We start from the raw sequence: 23,344 nt of genomic DNA on the forward strand, positions 1-23,344 counted from the left end.
GAATCCACTGCATTCAATCATGCTGAATAAAATCCACTGCATTCAATAGGGTTCCATTTCTTCACGCTGCATGGAATACACTGCATTCAATCAGGCTCCATGGAATCCACTGCATTCAATGGGGATGCATTCTACAATGCTGCATGGAGTTCACTGCATTCAATCACAACGCATGTAATCCACTGCATTCCATTGGGATGCTTTGGGCCATGCTGCATAAAATCCACTGCATTCAATCGGGATGCATTGGGCTTCGCTGCATGGACTCCACTGCATACAATCGGGATCCATTGCGCCAAAATGCATGGAATACTCTGCATTCATTGACGCTGCATGGACTCCACTGCATTCAATCGGGATGCTTTGGGCCATGCTGCATAAAATCCACTGCATTCAACCATGCTGCATGGAATCCATTTCATTCAATCATGCTCTATAAAATCCAATGCATTCAATAGGGTTCCATTACTTCACGCTGCATGGAATACACTGCATTAAATCAGGATGCATGGAATCGACTGCATACAATCAGGATGCCTTATACCACGTTGCATGGATTACCCTACATTCAATCACAATGCATGGAATCCACTGCATTCAATCGGGATGCTTTGGGCCATGCTGCATAAAATCCACTGCATTCAATCGGGATGCATTGGGCCTCGCTGCATAGACTCCACTGCATATAATCGGGATCCATTGCGCCACAATGCATGGAATATTCTGCATTCAACGACGCTGCATGGAATCCACTGCATTCCATCGGGAAGCTTTGGGCCATGCTGCATAAAATCCACTGCATTCAATCATGCTGCATGGAATCCACTGCATTCGATCGGGATGCATTTTACAAGGCTGCATGGATTACATTTCATACACTCAAAATGCATGGAATCCACTGCGTTCTATAGGTATACTTTGGGCCATACTGCATAAAATACACTGCATTCAATTTGCTGCATGGAATCCACTGCATTCAATCATGCTGCATAAAATCCACTGCATTCCATCGGGATGCATTGGGCCTCGCTGCATGGAATACACTGCATTCAATCACGCTGCATGAATTCCACTGCATTCAATGGGGATACATTCTACAATGCTGCATGGAGTTCACTGCATTCAATCACAATGCATGGAATCCACTGCATTCCATCGGGATGCTTTGGGCCATGCTGCATAAAATCCACTGCATTCAATCGGGATGCATTGGGCCTCGCTGCATGGACTCCACTGCATACAATCGGGATCCATTGCACCAAAATGCATGGAATCCTCCGCATGCAACGACGCTGCATGGACTCCACTGCATTCAATCGGGATGCTTTGGGCCATGCTGCATAAAATCCACTGCATTCAATCATGCTGCATGGAATCCACTGCATTCAATCATGCTGTATAAAATCCACTGCATTCAATAGGGTTCCATTTCTTCACGTGGCATCGAATCCACTGCATTCAATCACGCTGCATGGAATCCACTGCATTCAATCGGGATGCATTTTTCCTCGCTGCATGGAGTACACTGCATTCAATCATGCTGCATAAAATCCACTGCATTACATCGGGATGCTTTGGGCCATGCTGCATAAAATCCACTGCATTCAACCATGCTGCATGGAATCCACTGCATTCAATCATGCTGCATAAAATCCACTGCATTCAATCGGGATGCATTGGGCCTCGCTGCATGGAATAAACTGCATTCAATCAGGCTCCATGGAATCCACTGCATTCAATGGGGATGCATTCTACCATGCTGCATGGAGTTCACTGCATTCAATCACAATGCATGGAATCCACTGCATTCCATCGGGATGCTTTGGGCCATGCTGCATAAAATCCACTGCATTCAATCGGGATGCATTGGGCCTCGCTGCATGGACTCCACTGCATACAATCGGGATCCATTGCGCCAAAATGCATGGAATCCTCTGCATTCATTGACGCTGCATGGAATCCACTGCATTCCATCGGGATGCTTTGGGCCATACTGCATAAAATCCACTGCATGCAATCATGCTGCATGGAATCCACTGCATTCAATCATGCTGCATAAAATCCACTGCATTCAATAGGGTTCCATTTCTTCTTCACGCTGCCTGGAATCCACTGCATTCAATCACGCTGCATGGAATCCACTGCATTCAATATGGATGCATTTTACCACTCTGCATGGAATCCACTGCATTTAATCACGCTGCATGTAATCCATGGAATTTAATCGGGATTCATTTTACTAAGCTGTATGGAATCGACTGCATTTAATCACGCTGCATGGAATCCACTGCATTCAATGGGGATTCATTTTACAAGGCTGCATGGAGTACACTGCATTCAATCACAATGCATGGAATCCACTGCATTCAAACGGGATGCTTTGGGCCATGCTGCATAAAATCCACTGCATTCAATCATGCTGCATGGAATCCACTGCATTCAATCATGCAGCATAAAATCCGCTGCATTCCATAGGGTTCCATTTCTTCATGCTGCATGGAATACACTGCATTCAATCAGGCTGCATGGAATCCACTGCATTCAATCGGGATGCATTTTTCCTCGTTGCATGGATTACACTGCATTCCATCACAATGCATGGAATCCACTGCATTCAATCGGGAAGCTTTGGGCCATGCTGCATACAATCCACTGCATTCAATCGGGATGCACTGGGCCTCGCTGCATGGACTCCACTGCATATAATCGGGATCCATTGCGCCACAATGCATGGAATACTCTGCATTCAATGACGCTGAATGGAATCCACTGCATTGAATCGTGAAGCTATGGGCCATGCTGCATAAAATCCACTGCATGCAATCATGCTGCATTGAATCCACTGCATTCAATCATGTTGCATAAAATCCACTGCATTCAATAGGGTTCCATTTCCTCACCCTGCATGGAATCCACTGCATTCAACCACGCTGCATGGAATCCACTGCATTCAATCGGGATGCATTTTACCACTCTGCATGGATTACACTGCATTTAATCACGCTGCATGTAATCCATGGAATTTTAATCGGGATTCATTTTACTAAGCTGTATGGAATCGACTGCACTTAATCACACTGCATGGAATCCACTGCATTCAATCGGGATGCATTTTACCTCGCTGCATGGATTACACTGCATTCAATCACAATGCATGGAATCCACTGCATTCCATCGGGATGCTTTGGGCCATGCTGCATAAAATCCACTGCATTCAATCTTGCTTTTTGAATCCACTGCATTCAGTAATGCTGCATAAATCCTTGCATTCAATTGGGTTCCATTTCTTCACGCTGCATGGAATACACTGCATTCAATCACGCTGCATGGAATCCACTGCATTCAATCGGGATGCATTTTACCATGCTGCGTGGTTTTCACTGCATTCAATCACAATGCATGGAATCCACTGCATTCCATCGGGATGCTTTGGGCCATGCTGCATAAAATCCACTGCATTCAATCATGCTGCATGGAATCCACTGCATTCAATCATGCTGCATAAAATCCACTGCATTCAATAGGGTTCCATTTCTTCACGCTGCATGTAATACACTGCATTCAATCACACTGAATGGAATCCACTGCATTCAATCGGGATGCATTTTACCTCGCTGCATGGATTACACTGCATTCAATCACAATGCTTGGAATCCACTGCATTCCATCGGGATGCTTTGGGCCATGCTGCATAAAATCCACTGCATTCAATCGGGATGCATTGGGCCACGCTGCATCGACTCCACTGCATTCAATCGGTATCCATTGCGCCACAATGCAAGGAATCCTCTGCATTCATTGACGCTGCATGGACTCCACTGCATTCAATCGGGATGCTTTGGGCCATGCTGCATAAAATCCACTGCATTCAACCATGCTGCATGGAATCCATTTCATTCAATCATGCTCTATAAAATCCAATGCATTCAATAGGGTTCCATTACTTCACGCTGCATGGAATACACTACATTAAATCAGGATGCATGGAATCGACTGCATTCAATCAGGATGCATTATACCACGTTGCATGGATTACCCTACATTCAATCACAATGCATGGAATCCACTGCATTCAATCGGAATGCCTTGGGCCATCATGCATAAAATCCACTGCATTCAATCGGGATGCATTGGGCCTCGCTGCATAGACTCCACTGCATATAATCAGGATCCATTGCGCCACAATGCATGGAATACTCTGCATTCAATGACGCTGCATGGAATCCACTGCATTCCATCGGGAAGCTTTGGGCCATGCTGCATAAAATCCACTGCATTCAATCATGCTGCATGGAATCCACTGCATTCAATCGGGATGCATTTTACAAGGCTGCATGGATTACATTTCATACACTCAAAATGCATGGAATCCACTGCGTTCTATAGGGATGCTTTGGGCCATACTGCATAAAATACACTGCATTCAATTTGCTGCATGGAATCCACTGCATTCAATCATGCTGAATAAAATCCACTGCATTCAATAGGGTTCCATTTCTTCACGCTGCATGGAATACACTGCATTCAATCAGGCTCCATGGAATCCACTGCATTCAATGGGGATGCATTCTACAATGCTGCATGGAGTTCACTGCATTCAATCACAACGCATGTAATCCACTGCATTCCATCGGGATGCTTTGGGCCATGCTGCATAAACTCCACTGCATTCAATCGGGAGGCATTGGGCCTCGCTGCATGGACTCCACTGCATAAAATCTGGATCCATTGCGCCACAATGCATGGAATCCTCTGCATTCAATGACGCTGCATGGAATCCACTGCATTCCATCGGGATGCTTTGGGCCATGCTGCATAAAATCTACTGCATTCAATCGGGATGCATTGGGCCTCGCTGCATGAACTCCACTGCATACAATCTGGAACCATTGCGCCAAAATGCATGGAATACTCTGCACTCAACGACGCTGCATGGAATCCACTGCATTCAATCGGGATGCTTTGGGCCATGCTGCATAAATCCATTGCATTCAATCATGCTTCATGGAATCCACTGCATTCAATCGTGCTGCATAAAATCCACGGCATTCAATAGGGTTCCATTTCTTCACGCTGCATCGAATCCACTACATTCAATCACGCTGCATGGAATCCACTGCATTCTATCGGGATGCATTTTACCACACTGCATAGATTACACCGCATTCAATCACAATGCATGGAATCCACTGCATTCAATCGGGATGCTTTGGGCCATGCTGCATAAAATCCACTGCATTCAATCGGGATGCATTGGGCCTCGCTGCATGGACTCCACTGCATTCAATCGGGATCCATTGTGCCACAATGCATGGAATTCTCTTCATTCAATGACGCTGCATCGAATCCACTGCATTCAATCGGAATCCATTGTGCCACAATGCATGGAATCCTCTGCATTCAATGACGCTGCATGGAATCCACTGCATTCCATCAGGATGCTTTGGGCCATGCTGCATAAAATCCACTGCATGCAATCATGCTGCATGGAATCCACTGCATTCAATCATGCTGCATAAAATCCACTGCATTCAATAGGGTTCCATTTCTTCACGCTGCCTGGAATCCACTGCATTCAATCACGCTGCATGGAATCCACTGCATTCAACATGGATGAATTTTACCACGCTGCATTTAGTACACTGTATTCAATCACAATTCATGGAATCCATTGCATTCAATCGGGATGTTTTGGGCCATGCTGCATAAAATCCACTGCATTCAATCGGGATGCACTGGGCATTGCTGCATGGACTCCACTGCATACAATCCGGATCCATTGCGCCACAATGCATGGAATCCTCTTCATTCAACGACGCTGCATGGAATCCACTGCATTCCATCGGGATGCTTTGGGCCATGCTGCATAAAATCCACTGCATTCAATCGGGATGCATTGGGCCTCGCTGCATGGACTCCACTGCATACAATCGGGATCCATTGCGCCACAATGCATGGAATCCTCTGCATTCAATGACGCTGCATGGAATCCACTGCATTCCATCGGGATGCTTTGGGCCATGCTGCATAAAATCCACTGTATGCAATCATGCTGCATGGAATCCACTGCATTCAATCATGCTGCATAAAATCCACTGCATTCAATAGGGTTCCATTTCTTCACGCTGCATGGAATCCACTGCATTCAATCACGCTGCATGGAATCCACTGCATTCAACATGGATGAATTTTACCACGCTGCATTTAGTACACTGTATTCAATCACAATTCATGGAATCCATTGCATTCAATCGGGATGCTTTGGGCCATGCTGCATAAAATCCACTGCATTCAATCTGGATGCACTGGGCATCGCTGCATGGACTCCACTGCATACAATCCAGATCTATTGCGCCACAATGCATGGAATCCTCTGCATTCAATGACGCTGCATGGAATCCACTGCATTCAATCGGGATGCTTTGGGCCATGCTGCATAAAATCCATTGTATTCAATCATGCTGCATGGAATCCACTGCATTCAATCGGGATGCATTTTACCATGCTGCATTGATTACCCTTCATTCAATCAGGCTGCATGGAATCCACTGCATTCTATCGGGATGCTTTGGGCCATGCTGCATAAAATCCACTGCATTTAATCGGGATGCATTTGGCCACGCTGCATGGACTCCACTGCATAAAATCGGGATCCATTGCCCCAAAATGCAAGGAATCATCTGCATTCAATGACGCTGCATGGAATCCACTGCATTCCATCGGGATGCTTTGGGCCATGCTGCATAAAATCCACTGCATTCAACCATGCTGCATGGAATCCACTGCATTCAATCATGCTGCATAAAATCCACTGCATTCAATCGGGATGCATTGGGCCTCGCTGCATGGAATAAACTGCATTCAATCAGGCTCCATGGAATCCACTGCATTCAATGGGGATGCATTCTACCATGCTGCATGGAGTTCACTGCATTCAATCACAATGCATGGAATCCACTGCATTCCATCGGGATGCTTTGGGCCATGCTGCATAAAATCCACTGCATTCAATCGGGATGCATTGGGCCTCGCTGCATGGACTCCACTGCATACAATCGGGATCCATTGCGCCAAAATGCATGGAATCCTCTGCATTCATTGACGCTGCATGGAATCCACTGCATTCCATCGGGATGCTTTGGGCCATACTGCATAAAATCCACTGCATGCAATCATGCTGCATGGAATCCACTGCATTCAATCATGCTGCATAAAATCCACTGCATTCAATAGGGTTCCATTTCTTCTTCACGCTGCCTGGAATCCACTGCATTCAATCACGCTGCATGGAATCCACTGCATTCAATATGGATGCATTTTACCACGCTGCATGGAATCCACTGCATTTAATCACGCTGCATGTAATCCATGGAATTTAATCGGGATTCATTTTACTAAGCTGTATGGAATCGACTGCATTTAATCACGCTGCATGGAATCCACTGCATTCAATCGGGATTCATTTTACAAGGCTGCATGGAGTACACTGCATTCAATCACAATGCATGGAATCCACTGCATTCAAACGGGATGCTTTGGGCCATGCTGCATAAAATCCACTGCATTCAATCATGCTGCATGGAATCCACTGCATTCAATCATGCAGCATAAAATCCGCTGCATTCCATAGGGTTCCATTTCTTCATGCTGCATGGAATACACTGCATTCAATCAGGCTGCATGGAATCCACTGCATTCAATCGGGATGCATTTTTCCTCGTTGCATGGATTACACTGCATTCGATCACAATGCATCGAATCCACTGCATTCAATCGGGAAGCTTTGGGCCATGCTGCATACAATCCACTGCATTCAATCGGGATGCACTGGGCCTCGCTGCATGGACTCCACTGCATATAATCGGGATCCATTGCGCCACAATGCATGGAATACTCTGCATTCAATGACGCTGAATGGAATCCACTGCATTGAATCGTGAAGCTATGGGCCATGCTGCATAAAATCCACTGCATGCAATCATGCTGCATGGAATCCACTGCATTCAATCATGTTGCATAAAATCCACTGCATTCAATAGGGTTCCATTTCTTCACCCTGCATGGAATCCACTGCATTCAACCACGCTGCATGGAATCCACTGCATTCAATCGGGATGCATTTTACCACTCTGCATGGATTACACTGCATTTAATCACGCTGCATGTAATCCATGGAATTTTAATCGGGATTCATTTTACTAAGCTGTATGGAATCGACTGCACTTAATCACGCTGCATGGAATCCACTGCATTCAATCGGGATGCATTTTACCACGTTGCATGCAGTTCACTGCATTCAATCACAATGCATGGAATCCACTGCATTCAATCGGGATGCTTTGGGCCATGCTGCATAAAATACACTGCATTCAATCTTGCTTTTTGAATCCACTGCATTCAGTAATGCTGCATAAATCCTTGCATTCAATTGGGTTCCATTTCTTCACGCTGCATGGAATACACTGCATTCAATCACGCTGCATGGAATCCACTGCATTCAATCGGGATGCATTTTACCATGCTGCGCGGTTTTCACTGCATTCAATCACAATGCATGGAATCCACTGCATTCCATCGGGATGCTTTGGGCCATGCTGCATAAAATCCACTGCATTCAATCATGCTGCATGGAATCCACTGCATTCAATCATGCTGCATAAAATCCACTGCATTCAATAGGGTTCCATTTCTTCACGCTGCATGTAATACACTGCATTCAATCACACTGAATGGAATCCACTGCATTCAATCGGGATGCATTTTACCTCGCTGCATGGATTACACTGCATTCAATCACAATGCTTGGAATCCACTGCATTCCATCGGGATGCTTTGGGCCATGCTGCATAAAATCCACTGCATTCAATCGGGATGCATTGGGCCACGCTGCATCGACTCCACTGCATTCAATCGGTATCCATTGCGCCACAATGCAAGGAATCCTCTGCATTCATTGACGCTGCATGGACTCCACTGCATTCAATCGGGATGCTTTGGGCCATGCTGCATAAAATCCACTGCATTCAACCATGCTGCATGGAATCCATTTCATTCAATCATGCTCTATAAAATCCAATGCATTCAATAGGGTTCCATTACTTCACGCTGCATGGAATACACTACATTAAATCAGGATGCATGGAATCGACTGCATTCAATCAGGATGCATTATACCACGTTGCATGGATTACCCTACATTCAATCACAATGCATGGAATCCACTGCATTCAATCGGGATGCCTTGGGCCATGCTGCATAAAATCCACTGCATTCAATGGTGATGCATTGGGCCTCGCTGCATAGACTCCACTGCATATAATCGGGATCCATTGCGCCACAATGCATGGAATACTCTGCATTCAATGACGCTGCATGGAATCCACTGCATTCCATCGGGAAGCTTTGGGCCATGCTGCATAAAATCCACTGCATTCAATCATGCTGCATGGAATCCACTGCATTCAATCGGGATGCATTTTACAAGGCTGCATGGATTACATTTCATACACTCAAAATGCATGGAATCCACTGCGTTCTATAGGTATGCTTTGGCCATACTGCATAAAATACACTGCATTCAATTTGCTGCATGGAATCCACTGCATTCAATCATGCTGAATAAAATCCACTGCATTCAATAGGGTTCCATTTCTTCACGCTGCATGGAATACACTGCATTCAATCAGGCTCCATGGAATCCACTGCATTCAATGGGGATGCATTCTACAATGCTGCATGGAGTTCACTGCATTCAATCACAACGCATGTAATCCACTGCATTCCATCAGGATGCTTTGGGCCATGCTGCATAAAATCCACTGCATTCAATCGGGATGCATTGGGCTTCGCTGCATGGACTCCACTGCATACAATCGGGATCCATTGCGCCAAAATGCATGGAATACTCTGCATTCATTGACGCTGCATGGACTCCACTGCATTCAATCGGGATGCTTTGGGCCATGCTGCATAAAATCCACTGCATTCAACCATGCTGCATGGAATCCATTTCATTCAATCATGCTCTATAAAATCCAATGCATTCAATAGGGTTCCATTACTTCACGCTGCATGGAATACACTACATTAAATCAGGATGCATGGAATCGACTGCATTCAATCAGGATGCCTTATACCACGTTGCATGGATTACCCTACATTCAATCACAATGCATGGAATCCACTGCATTCAATCGGGATGCTTTGGGCCATGCTGCATAAAATCCACTGCATTCAATCGGGATGCATTGGGCCTCGCTGCATAGACTCCACTGCATATAATCGGGATCCATTGCGCCACAATGCATGGAATATTCTGCATTCAACGACGCTGCATGGAATCCACTGCATTCCATCGGGAAGCTTTGGGCCATGCTGCATAAAATCCACTGCATTCAATCATGCTGCATGGAATCCACTGCATTCGATCGGGATGCATTTTACAAGGCTGCATGGATTACATTTCATACACTCAAAATGCATGGAATCCACTGCGTTCTATAGGTATACTTTGGGCCATACTGCATAAAATACACTGCATTCAATTTGCTGCATGGAATCCACTGCATTCAATCATGCTGCATAAAATCCACAGCATTCCATCGGGATGCATTGGGCCTCGCTGCATGGAATACACTGCATTCAATCACGCTGCATGAATTCCACTGCATTCAATGGGGATGCATTCTACAATGCTGCATGGAGTTCACTGCATTCAATCACAATGCATGGAATCCACTACATTCCATCGGGATGCTTTGGGCCATGCTGCATAAAATCGACTGCATTCAATCGGGATGCATTGGGCCTCGCTGCATGGACTCCACTGCATACAATCGGGATCCATTGCACCAAAATGCATGGAATCCTCCGCATGCAACGACGCTGCATGGACTCCACTGCATTCAATCGGGATGCTTTGGGCCATGCTGCATAAAATCCACTGCATTCAATCATGCTGCATGGAATCCACTGCATTCAATCATGCTGTATAAAATCCACTGCATTCAATAGGGTTCCATTTCTTCACGTGGCATCGAATCCACTGCATTTAATCACGCTGCATGGAATCCACTGCATTCAATCGGGATGCATTTTTCCTCGCTGCATGGAGTACACTGCATTCAATCATGCTGCATAAAATCCACTGCATTCCATCGGGATGCTTTGGGCCATGCTGCATAAAATCCACTGCATTCAACCATGCTGCATGGAATCCACTGCATTCAATCATGCTGCATAAAATCCACTGCATTCAATCGGGATGCATTGGGCCTCGCTGCATGGAATAAACTGCATTCAATCAGGCTCCATGGAATCCACTGCATTCAATGGGGATGCATTCTACCATGCTGCATGGAGTTCACTGCATTCCATCACAATGCATGGAATCCACTGCATTCCATCGGGATGCTTTGGGCCATGCTGCATACAATCCACTGCATTCAATCGGGATGCATTGGGCCTCGCTGCATGGACTCCACTGCATACAATCGGGATCCATTGCGCCAAAATGCATGGAATCGACTGCATTTAATCACGGTGCATGGAATCCACTGCATTCAATCGGGATGCATTTTACCACACTGCTTGGATTACACTGCATTCAAACGCAATGCATAGAATCCACTGCATTCAATATGGATGCATTTTACCACTCTGCATGGAATCCACTGCATTTAATCACGCTGCATGTACTCCATGGAATTTAATCAGGATTCATTTTACTAAGCTGTATGGAATCGACTGCATTCAATCAGGCTGCATGGAATCCACTGCATTCCATCGTAATGCATTTTTCCTCGTTGCATGGATTACACTGCATTCCATCACAATGCATGGAATCCACTGCATTCAATCGGGAAGCTTTGGGCCATGCTGCATACAATCCACTGCATTCAATCGGGATGCACTGGGCCTCGCTGCATGGACTCCACTGCATATAATCGGGATCCATTGCGCCACAATGCATGGAATACTCTGCATTCAATGACGCTGAATGGATTCCACTGCATTGAATCGTGAAGCTATGGGCCATGCTGCATAAAATCCACTGCATGCAATCATGCTGCATTGAAACCACTGCATTCAATCATGCTGCATAAAATCCACTGCATTCAATAGGGTTCCATTACTGCACCCTGCATGGAATCCACTGCATTCAACCACGCTGCATGGAATCCACTGCATTCAATCGGGATGCATTTTACCACTCTGCATGGATTACACTGCATTTAATCACGCTGCATGTAATCCATGGAATTTAATCGGGATTCATTTTACTAAGCTGTATGGAATCGACTGCACTTAATCACGCTGCATGGAATCCACTGCATTCAATCGGGATGCATTTTACCACGTTGCATGCAGTTCACTGCATTCAATCACAATGCATGGAATCCACTGCATTCCATCGGGATGCTTTGGGCCATGCTGCATAAAATCCACTGCATTCAATCTTGCTTTTTGAATCCACTGCATTCAGTAATGCTGCATAAAATCCTTGCATTCAATTGGGTTCCATTTCTTCACGCTGCCTGGAATCCACTGCATTCAATCACGCTGCATGGAATCCACTGCATTCTATCGGGATGCATTTTACCTCGCTGCATGGATTACACTGCATTCAATCACAATGCATGGAATCCACTGCATTCCATCGGGATGCTTTGGGCCATGCTGCATAAACTCCACTGCATTCAATCGGGAGGCATTGGGCCTCGCTGCATGGACTCCACTGCATAAAATCTGGATCCATTGCGCCACAATGCATGGAATCCTCTGCATTCAACGACGCTGCATGGAATCCACTGCATTCCATCGGGATGTTTTGGGCCATGCTGCATAAAATCTACTGCATTCAATCGGGATGCATTGGGCCTCGCTGCATGAACTCCACTGCATACAATCTGGAACCATTGCGCCAAAATGCATGGAATCGACTGCATTTAATCACGGTGCATGGAATCCACTGCATTCAATCGGGATGCATTTTACCACACTGCTTGGATTACACTGCATTCAATCGCAATGCATAGAATCCACTGCATTCAATATGGATGCATTTTACCACTCTGCATGGAATCCACTGCATTTAATCACGCTGCATGTACTCCATGGAATTTAATCGGGATTCATTTTACTAAGCTGTATGGAATCCACTGCATTTAATCACGCTGCATGGAATCCGCTGCATTCAATCTGGATTCATTTTACAAGGCTGCATGGAGTACACTGCATTCAATCACAATGCATGGAATCCACTGCATTCAAACGGGATGCTTTGGGCCATGCTGAATAAAATCCACTGCATTCAATCATGCTGCATGGAATCCACTGCATTCAATCATGCAGCATAAAATCCGCTGCATTCCATAGGGTTCCATTTCTTCATGCTGCATGGAATACACTGCATTCAATCAGGCTGCATAAAATGCGCTGCATTCCATAGGGTTCCATTTCTTCATGCTGCATGGAATACACTGCATTCAATCAGGCTGCATGGAATCCACTGCATTCAATCGGGATGCATTTTTCCTCGTTGCATGGATTACACTGCATTCCATCACAATGCATGGAATCCACTGCATTCAATCGGGAAGCTTTGGGCCATGCTGCATACAATCCACTGCATTCAATCGGGATGCACTGGGCCTCGCTGCATGGACTCCACTGCATATAATCGGGATCCATTGCGCCACAATGCATGGAATACTCTGCATGCAATGACGCTGAATGGAATCCACTGCATTGAATCGTGAAGCTATGGGCCATGCTGCATAAAATCCACTGCATGCAATCATGCTGCATGGAATCCACTGCATTCAATCATGCTGCATAAAATCCACTGCATTCAATAGGGTTCCATTACTGCACCCTGCATGGAATCCACTGCATTCAACCACGCTGCATGGAATCCACTGCATTCAATCGGGATGCATTTTACCACTCTGCATGGATTACACTGCATTTAATCACGCTGCATGCAATCCATGGAATTTAATCGGGATTCATTTTACTAAGCTGTATGGAATCGACTGCACTTAATCACGCTGCATGGAATCCACTGCATTCAATCGGGATGCATTTTACCACGTTGCATGCAGTTCACTGCATTCAATCACAATGCATGGAATCCACTGCATTCCATCGGGATGCTTTGGGCCATGCTGCATAAAATCCACTGCATTCAATCTTGCTTTTTGAATCCACTGCATTCAGTAATGCTGCATAAAATCCTTGCATTCAATTGGGTTCCATTTCTTCACGCTGCATGGAATACACTGCATTCAATCACGCTGCATGGAATCCACTGCATTCAATCGGGATGCATTTTACCATGCTGCGTGGTTTTCACTGCATTCAATCACAATGCATGGAATCCACTGCATTCCATCGGGATGCTTTGGGCCATGCTGCATAAACTCCACTGCATTCAATCGGGAGGCATTGGGCCTCGCTGCATGGACTCCACTGCATAAAATCTGGATCCATTGCGCCACAATGCATGGAATCCTCTGCATGCAACGACGCTGCATGGAATCCGATGCATTCCATCGGGATGTTTTGGGCCATGCTGCATAAAATCTACTGCATTCAATCGGGATGCATTGGGCCTCGCTGCATGAACTCCACTGCATACAATCTGGAACCATTGCGCCAAAATGCATGGAATACTCTGCATTCAACGACGCTGCATGGAATCCACTGCATTCAATCGGGATGCTTTGGGCCATGCTGCATAAATCCATTGCATTCAATCATGCTTCATGGAATCCACTGCATTCAATCGTGCTGCATAAAATCCACGGCATTCAATAGGGTTCCATTTCTTCACGCTGCATCGAATCCACTACATTCAATCACGCTGCATGGAATCCACTGCATTCTATCGGGATGCATTTTACCACGCTGCATAGATTACACCGCATTCAATCACAATGCATGGAATCCACTGCATTCAATCGGGATGCTTTGGGCCATGCTGCATAAAATCCACTGCATTCAATCGGGATGCATTGGGCCTCGCTGCATGGACTCCACTGCATTCAATCGGGATCCTTTGTGCCACAATGCATGGAATTCTCTTCATTCAATGACGCTGCATCGAATCCACTGCATTCAATCGGAATCCATTGTGCTACAATGCATGGAATCCTCTGCATTCAATGACGCTGCATGGAATCCACTGCATTCCATCAGGATGCTTTGGGCCATGCTGCATAAAATCCACTGCATGCAATCATGCTGCATGGAATCCACTGCATTCAATCATGCTGCATAAAATCCACTGCATTCAATAGGGTTCCATTTCTTCACGCTGCATGGAATCCACTGCATTCAATCACGCTGCATGGAATCCACTGCATTCAACATGGATGAATTTTACCACGCTGCATTTAGTACACTGTATTCAATCACAATTCATGGAATCCATTGCATTCAATCGGGATGCTTTGGGCCATGCTGCATAAAATCCACTGCATTCAATCGGGATGCACTGGGCATTGCTGCATGGACTCCACTGCATACAATCCGGATCCATTGCGCCACAATGCATGGAATCCTCTTCATTCAACGACGCTGCATGGAATCCACTGCATTCCATCGGGATGCTTTGGGCCATGCTGCATAAAATCCACTGCATTCAATCGGGATGCATTGGGCCTCGCTGCATGGACTCCACTGCATACAATCGGGATCCATTGCGCCACAATGCATGGAATCCTCTGCATTCAATGACGCTGCATGGAATCCACTGCATTCCATCGGGATGCTTTGGGCCATGCTGCATAAAATCCACTGCATTCAATCATGCTGCATGGAATCCACTGCATTCAATCATGCTGCATAAAATCCACTGCATTCAATAGGGTTCCATTTCTTCACGCTGCATGGAATCCACTGCATTCACTCAGGATGCATTTTACCACACTGCATGGATTACACTTCATTCAATCACAATGCATGGAATCCACTGCATTCCATCGGGCTGCTTTGGGCCATGCTGCATAAAATCCACTGCATTCAATCAGATGCATTTTGCCTCACTGCATAGACTCCACTGCATACAATCGGGATCCATTTCGCCAAAATGCATTGAATCTTCTGCATTCAATTACGCTTCATGGAATCCACTGCATTCCATCGGGATGCTTTGGGCCATACTGCATAAAATCCACTGCATGCAATCATGCTGCATGGAATCCACTGCATTCAATCATGCTGCATAAAATCCACTGCATTCAATTGGGTTCCATTTCTTCTTCACGCTGCCTGGAATCCACTGCATTCAATCACGCTGCATGGAATCCACTGCATTCAATCGGGATGCATTTTACCACACTGCTTGGATTACACTGCATTCAATCGCAATGCATAGAATCCACTGCATTCAATATGGATTCATTTTACCACTCTGCATGGAATCCACTGCATTTAATCACGCTGCATGTAATCCATGGAATTTAATCGGGATTCATTTTACTAAGCTGTATGGAATCGACTGCATTTAATCACGCTGCATGGAATCCACTGCATTCAATCGGGATTCATTTTACAAGGCTGCATGGAGTACACTGCATTCAATCACAATGCATGGAATCCACTGCATTCAAACGGGATGCTTTGGGCCATGCTGCATAAAACCCACTGCATTCAATCATGCTGCATGGAATCCACTGCATTCAATCATGCAGCATAAAATCCGCTGCATTCCATAGGGTTCCATTTCTTCATGCTGCATGGAATACACTGCATTCAATCAGGCTGCATGGAATCCACTGCATTCAATCGGGATGCATTTTTCCTCGTTGCATGGATTACACTGCATTCCATCACAATGCATCGAATCCACTGCATTCAATCGGGAAGCTTTGGGCCATGCTGCATACAATCCACTGCATTCAATCGGGATGCACTGGGCCTCGCTGCATGGACTCCACTGCATATAATCGGGATCCATTGCGCCACAATGCATGGAATACTCTGCATGCAATGACGCTGAATGGAATCCACTGCATTGAATCGTGAAGCTATGGGCCATGCTGCATAAAATCCACTGCATGCAATCATGCTGCATGGAATCCACTGCATTCAATCATGTTGCATAAAATCCACTGCATTCAATAGGGTTCCATTTCTTCACCCTGCATGGAATCCACTGCATTCAACCACGCTGCATGGAATCCACTGCATTCAATCGGGAAGCATTTTACCACTCTGCATGGATTACACTGCATTTAATCATGCTGCATGTAATCCATGGAATTTAATCGGGATTCATTTTACTAAGCTGTATGGAATCGACTGCACTTAATCACGCTGCATGGAATCCACTGCATTCAATCGGGATGCATTTTACCACGTTGCATGCAGTTCACTGCATTCAATCACAATGCATGGAATCCACTGCATTCCATCGGGATGCTTTGGGCCATGCTGCATAAAATCCACTGCATGCAATCCTGCTGCATGGAATCCACTGCATTCAATCATGCTGCATAAAATCCACTGCATTCAATAGGGTTCCATTTCTTCACGCTGCATGGAATCCACTGCATTCAATCACGCTGCATGGAATCCACTGCATTCAACATGGATGCATTTTACCACGCTGCATAGATTACACCGCATTCAATCACAATGCATGGAATCCACTGCATTCAATCGGGATGCTTTGGGCCATGCTGCATAAAATCCACTGCATTCAATCGGGATGCATTGGGCCTCTGTGCATGGACTCCACTGCATTCAATCGGGATACATTGCGCCACAATTCATGGAATCCTCTGCATTCAATGACGCTGCATGGAATCCACTGCATTCAATCGGAATCCATTGCGCCACAATGCATGGAATCCTCTGCATTCAATGACGCTGCATGGAATCCACTGCATTCCATCAGGATGCTTTGGGCCATGCTGCATAAAATCCACTGCATGCAATCTTGCTGCATGGAATCCACTGCATTCAATCATGCTGCATAAAATCCACTGCATTCAATAAGGTTCCATTTCTTCACGCAGCATGGAATCCACTGCATTCAATCACGCTGCATAGAATCCACTGCATTCAACATGGATGAATTTTACCACGCTGCATTTAGTACACTGTATTCAATCACAATTCATGGAATCCATTGCATTCAATCGGGATGCTTTGGCCCATGCTGCATAAAATCCACTGCATTCAATCGGGATGCACTGGGCATCGCTGCATGGACTCCACTGCATACAATCGGGATCCATTGCGCCACAATGCATGGAATCCTCTGCATTCAATAACGCTGCATGGAATCCACTGCATTCAATCGGGATGCTTTGGGCCATGCTGCATAAAATCCATTGCATTCAATCACGCTGCATGGAATCCACTGCATTCAATCGGGATGCATTTTACCATGCTGCATGGATTACCCTTCATTCAATCACAATGCATGGAATCCACTGCATTCCATCGGGATGCTTTGGGCCATGCTGCATAAAATCCACTGCATTCAATCTTGCTTTTTGAATCCACTGCATTCAGTAATGCTGCATAAATCCTTGCATTCAATTGGGTTCCATTTCTTCACGCTGCATGGAATACACTGCATTCAATCACGCTGCATGGAATCCACTGCATTCAATCGGGATGCATTTTACCTCGCTGCATGGATTACACTGCATTCAATCACAATGCTTGGAATCCACTGCATTCCATCGGGATGCTTTGGGCCATGCTGCATAAAATCCACTGCATTCAATCGGGATGCATTGGGCCACGCTGCATCGACTCCACTGCATTCAATCGGTATCCATTGCGCCACAATGCAAGGAATCCTCTGCATTCATTGACGCTGCATGGACTCCACTGCATTCAATCGGGATGCTTTGGGCCATGCTGCATAAAATCCACTGCATTCAACCATGCTGCATGGAATCCATTTCATTCCATCATGCTCTATAAAATCCAATGCATTCAATAGGGTTCCATTACTTCACGCTGCATGGAATACACTACATTAAATCAGGATGCATGGAATCGACTGCATTCAATCAGGATGCATTATACCACGTTGCATGGATTACCCTACATTCAATCACAATGCATGGAATCCACTGCATTCAATCGGGATGCCTTGGGCCATGCTGCATAAAATCCACTGCATTCAATGGTGATGCATTGGGCCTCACTGCATAGACTCCACTGCATATAATCGGGATCCATTGCGCCACAATGCATGGAATACTCTGCATTCAATGACGCTGCATGGAATCCACTGCATTCCATCGGGAAGCTTTGGGCCATGCTGCATAAAATCCACTGCATTCAATCATGCTGCATGGAATCCACTGCATTCAATCGGGATGCATTTTACAAGGCTGCATGGATTACATTTCATACACTCAAAATGCATGGAATCCACTGCGTTCTATAGGTATGCTTTGGCCATACTGCATAAAATACACTGCATTCAATTTGCTGCATGGAATCCACTGCATTCAATCATGCTGAATAAAATCCACTGCATTCAATAGGGTTCCATTTCTTCACGCTGCATGGAATACACTGCATTCAATCAGGCTCCATGGAATCCACTGCATTCAATGGGGATGCATTCTACAATGCTGCATGGAGTTCACTGCATTCAATCACAACGCATGTAATCCACTGCATTCCATTGGGATGCTTTGGGCCATGCTGCATAAAATCCACTGCATTCAATCGGGATGCATTGGGCTTCGCTGCATGGACTCCACTGCATACAATCGGGATCCATTGCGCCAAAATGCATGGAATACTCTGCATTCATTGACGCTGCATGGACTCCACTGCATTCAATCGGGATGCTTTGGGCCATGCTGCATAAAATCCACTGCATTCAACCATGCTGCATGGAATCCATTTCATTCAATCATGCTCTATAAAATCCAATGCATTCAATAGGGTTCCATTACTTCACGCTGCATGGAATACACTGCATTAAATCAGGATGCATGGAATCGACTGCATTCAATCAGGATGCCTTATACCACGTTGCATGGATTACCCTACATTCAATCACAATGCATGGAATCCACTGCATTCAATCGGGATGCTTTGGGCCATGCTGCATAAAATCCACTGCATTCAATCGGGATGCATTGGGCCTCGCTGCATAGACTCCACTGCATATAATCGGGATCCATTGCGCCACAATGCATGGAATATTCTGCATTCAACGACGCTGCATGGAATCCACTGCATTCCATCGGGAAGCTTTGGGCCATGCTGCATAAAATCCACTGCATTCAATCATGCTGCATGGAATCCACTGCATTCGATCGGGATGCATTTTACAAGGCTGCATGGATTACATTTCATACACTCAAAATGCATGGAATCCACTGCGTTCTATAGGTATACTTTGGGCCATACTGCATAAAATACACTGCATTCAATTTGCTGCATGGAATCCACTGCATTCAATCATGCTGCATAAAATCCACTGCATTCCATCGGGATGCATTGGGCCTCGCTGCATGGAATACACTGCATTCAATCACGCTGCATGAATTCCACTGCATTCAATGGGGATGCATTCTACAATGCTGCATGGAGTTCACTGCATTCAATCACAATGCATGGAATCCACTGCATTCCATCGGGATGCTTTGGGCCATGCTGCATAAAATCGACTGCATTCAATCGGGATGCATTGGGCCTCGCTGCATGGACTCCACTGCATACAATCGGGATCCATTGCACCAAAATGCATGGAATCCTCCGCATGCAACGACGCTGCATGGACTCCACTGCATTCAATCGGGATGCTTTGGGCCATGCTGCATAAAATCCACTGCATTCAATCATGCTGCATGGAATCCACTGCATTCAATCATGCTGTATAAAATCCACTGCATTCAATAGGGTTCCATTTCTTCACGTGGCATCGAATCCACTGCATTCAATCACGCTGCATGGAATCCACTGCATTCAATCGGGATGCATTTTTCCTCGCTGCATGGAGTACACTGCATTCAATCATGCTGCATAAAATCCACTGCATTACATCGGGATGCTTTGGGCCATGCTGCATAAAATCCACTGCATTCAACCATGCTGCATGGAATCCACTGCATTCAATCATGCTGCATAAAATCCACTGCATTCAATCGGGATGCATTGGGCCTCGCTGCATGGAATAAACTGCATTCAATCAGGCTCCATGGAATCCACTGCATTCAATGGGGATGCATTCTACCATGCTGCATGGAGTTCACTGCATTCAATCACAATGCATGGAATCCACTGCATTCCATCGGGATGCTTTGGGCCATGCTGCATAAAATCCACTGCATTCAATCGGGATGCATTGGGCCTCGCTGCATGGACTCCACTGCATATAATCGGGATCCATTGCGCCAAAATGCATGGAATCCTCTGCATTCATTGACGCTGCATGGAATCCACTGCATTCCATCGGGATGCTTTGGGCCATACTGCATAAAATCCACTGCATGCAATCATGCTGCATGGAATCCACTGCATTCAATCATGCTGCATAAAATCCACTGCATTCAATAGGGTTCCATTTCTTCTTCACGCTGCCTGGAATCCACTGCATTCAATCACGCTGCATGGAATCCACTGCATTCAATATGGATGCATTTTACCACTCTGCATGGAATCCACTGCATTTAATCACGCTGCATGTAATCCATGGAATTTAATCGGGATTCATTTTACTAAGCTGTATGGAATCGACTGCATTTAATCACGCTGCATGGAATCCACTGCATTCAATGGGGATTCATTTTACAAGGCTGCATGGAGTACACTGCATTCAATCACAATGCATGGAATCCACTGCATTCAAACGGGATGCTTTGGGCCATGCTGCATAAAATCCACTGCATTCAATCATGCTGCATGGAATCCACTGCATTCAATCAGGCAGCATAAAATCCGCTGCATTCCATAGGGTTCCATTTCTTCATGCTGCATGGAATACACTGCATTCAATCAGGCTGCATGGAATCCACTGCATTCCATCGGGATGCATTTTTCCTCGTTGCATGGATTACACTGCATTCCATCACAATGCATCGAATCCACTGCATTCAATCGGGAAGCTTTGGGCCATGCTGCATACAATCCACTGCATTCAATCGGGATGCACTGGGCCTCGCTGCATGGACTCCACTGCATATAATCGGGATCCATTGCGCCACAATGCATGGAATACTCTGCATTCAATGACGCTGAATGGAATCCACTGCATTGAATCGTGAAGCTATGGGCCATGCTGCATAAAATCCACTGCATGCAATCATGCTGCATTGAATCCACTGCATTCAATCATGTTGCATAAAATCCACTGCATTCAATAGGGTTCCATTTCCTCACCCTGCATGGAATCCACTGCATTCAACCACGCTGCATGGAATCCACTGCATTCAATCGGGATGCATTTTACCACTCTGCATGGATTACACTGCATTTAATCACGCTGCATGTAATCCATGGAATTTTAATCGGGATTCATTTTACTAAGCTGTATGGAATCGACTGCACTTAATCACACTGCATGGAATCCACTGCATTCAATCGGGATGCATTTTACCACGTTGCATGCAGTTCACTGCATTCAATCACAATGCATGGAATCCACTGCATTCCATCGGGATGCTTTGGGCCATGCTGCATAAAATCCACTGCATTCAATCTTGCTTTTTGAATCCACTGCATTCAGTAATGCTGCATAAATCCTTGCATTCAATTGGGTTCCATTTCTTCACGCTGCATGGAATACAATGCATTCAATCACGCTGCATGGAATCCACTGCATTCAATCGGGATGCATTTTACCATGCTGCGTGGTTTTCACTGCATTCAATCACAATGCATGGAATCCACTGCATTCCATCGGGATGCTTTGGGCCATGCTGCATAAAATCCACTGCATTCAATCATGCTGCATGGAATCCACTGCATTCAATCATGCTGCATAAAATCCACTGCATTCAATAGGGTTCCATTTCTTCACGCTGCATGTAATACACTGCATTCAATCACACTGAATGGAATCCACTGCATTCAATCGGGATGCATTTTACCTCGCTGCATGGATTACACTGCATTCAATCACAATGCTTGGAATCCACTGCATTCCATCGGGATGCTTTGGGCCATGCTGCATAAAATCCACTGCATTCAATCGGGATGCATTGGGCCACGCTGCATCGACTCCACTGCATTCAATCGGTATCCATTGCGCCACAATGCAAGGAATCCTCTGCATTCATTGACGCTGCATGGACTCCACTGCATTCAATCGGGATGCTTTGGGCCATGCTGCATAAAATCCACTGCATTCAAC

The sequence above is a fragment of the Sus scrofa genome, chromosome 16, assembly GCF_054392235.1.
Source record: "Sus scrofa isolate SSC_HxYL_T2T_F1_AM1 chromosome 16, Sscrofa_HxYL_maternal_Yorkshire_Landrace_v2.0, whole genome shotgun sequence".
NCBI lineage: Eukaryota > Metazoa > Chordata > Mammalia > Artiodactyla > Suidae > Sus > Sus scrofa.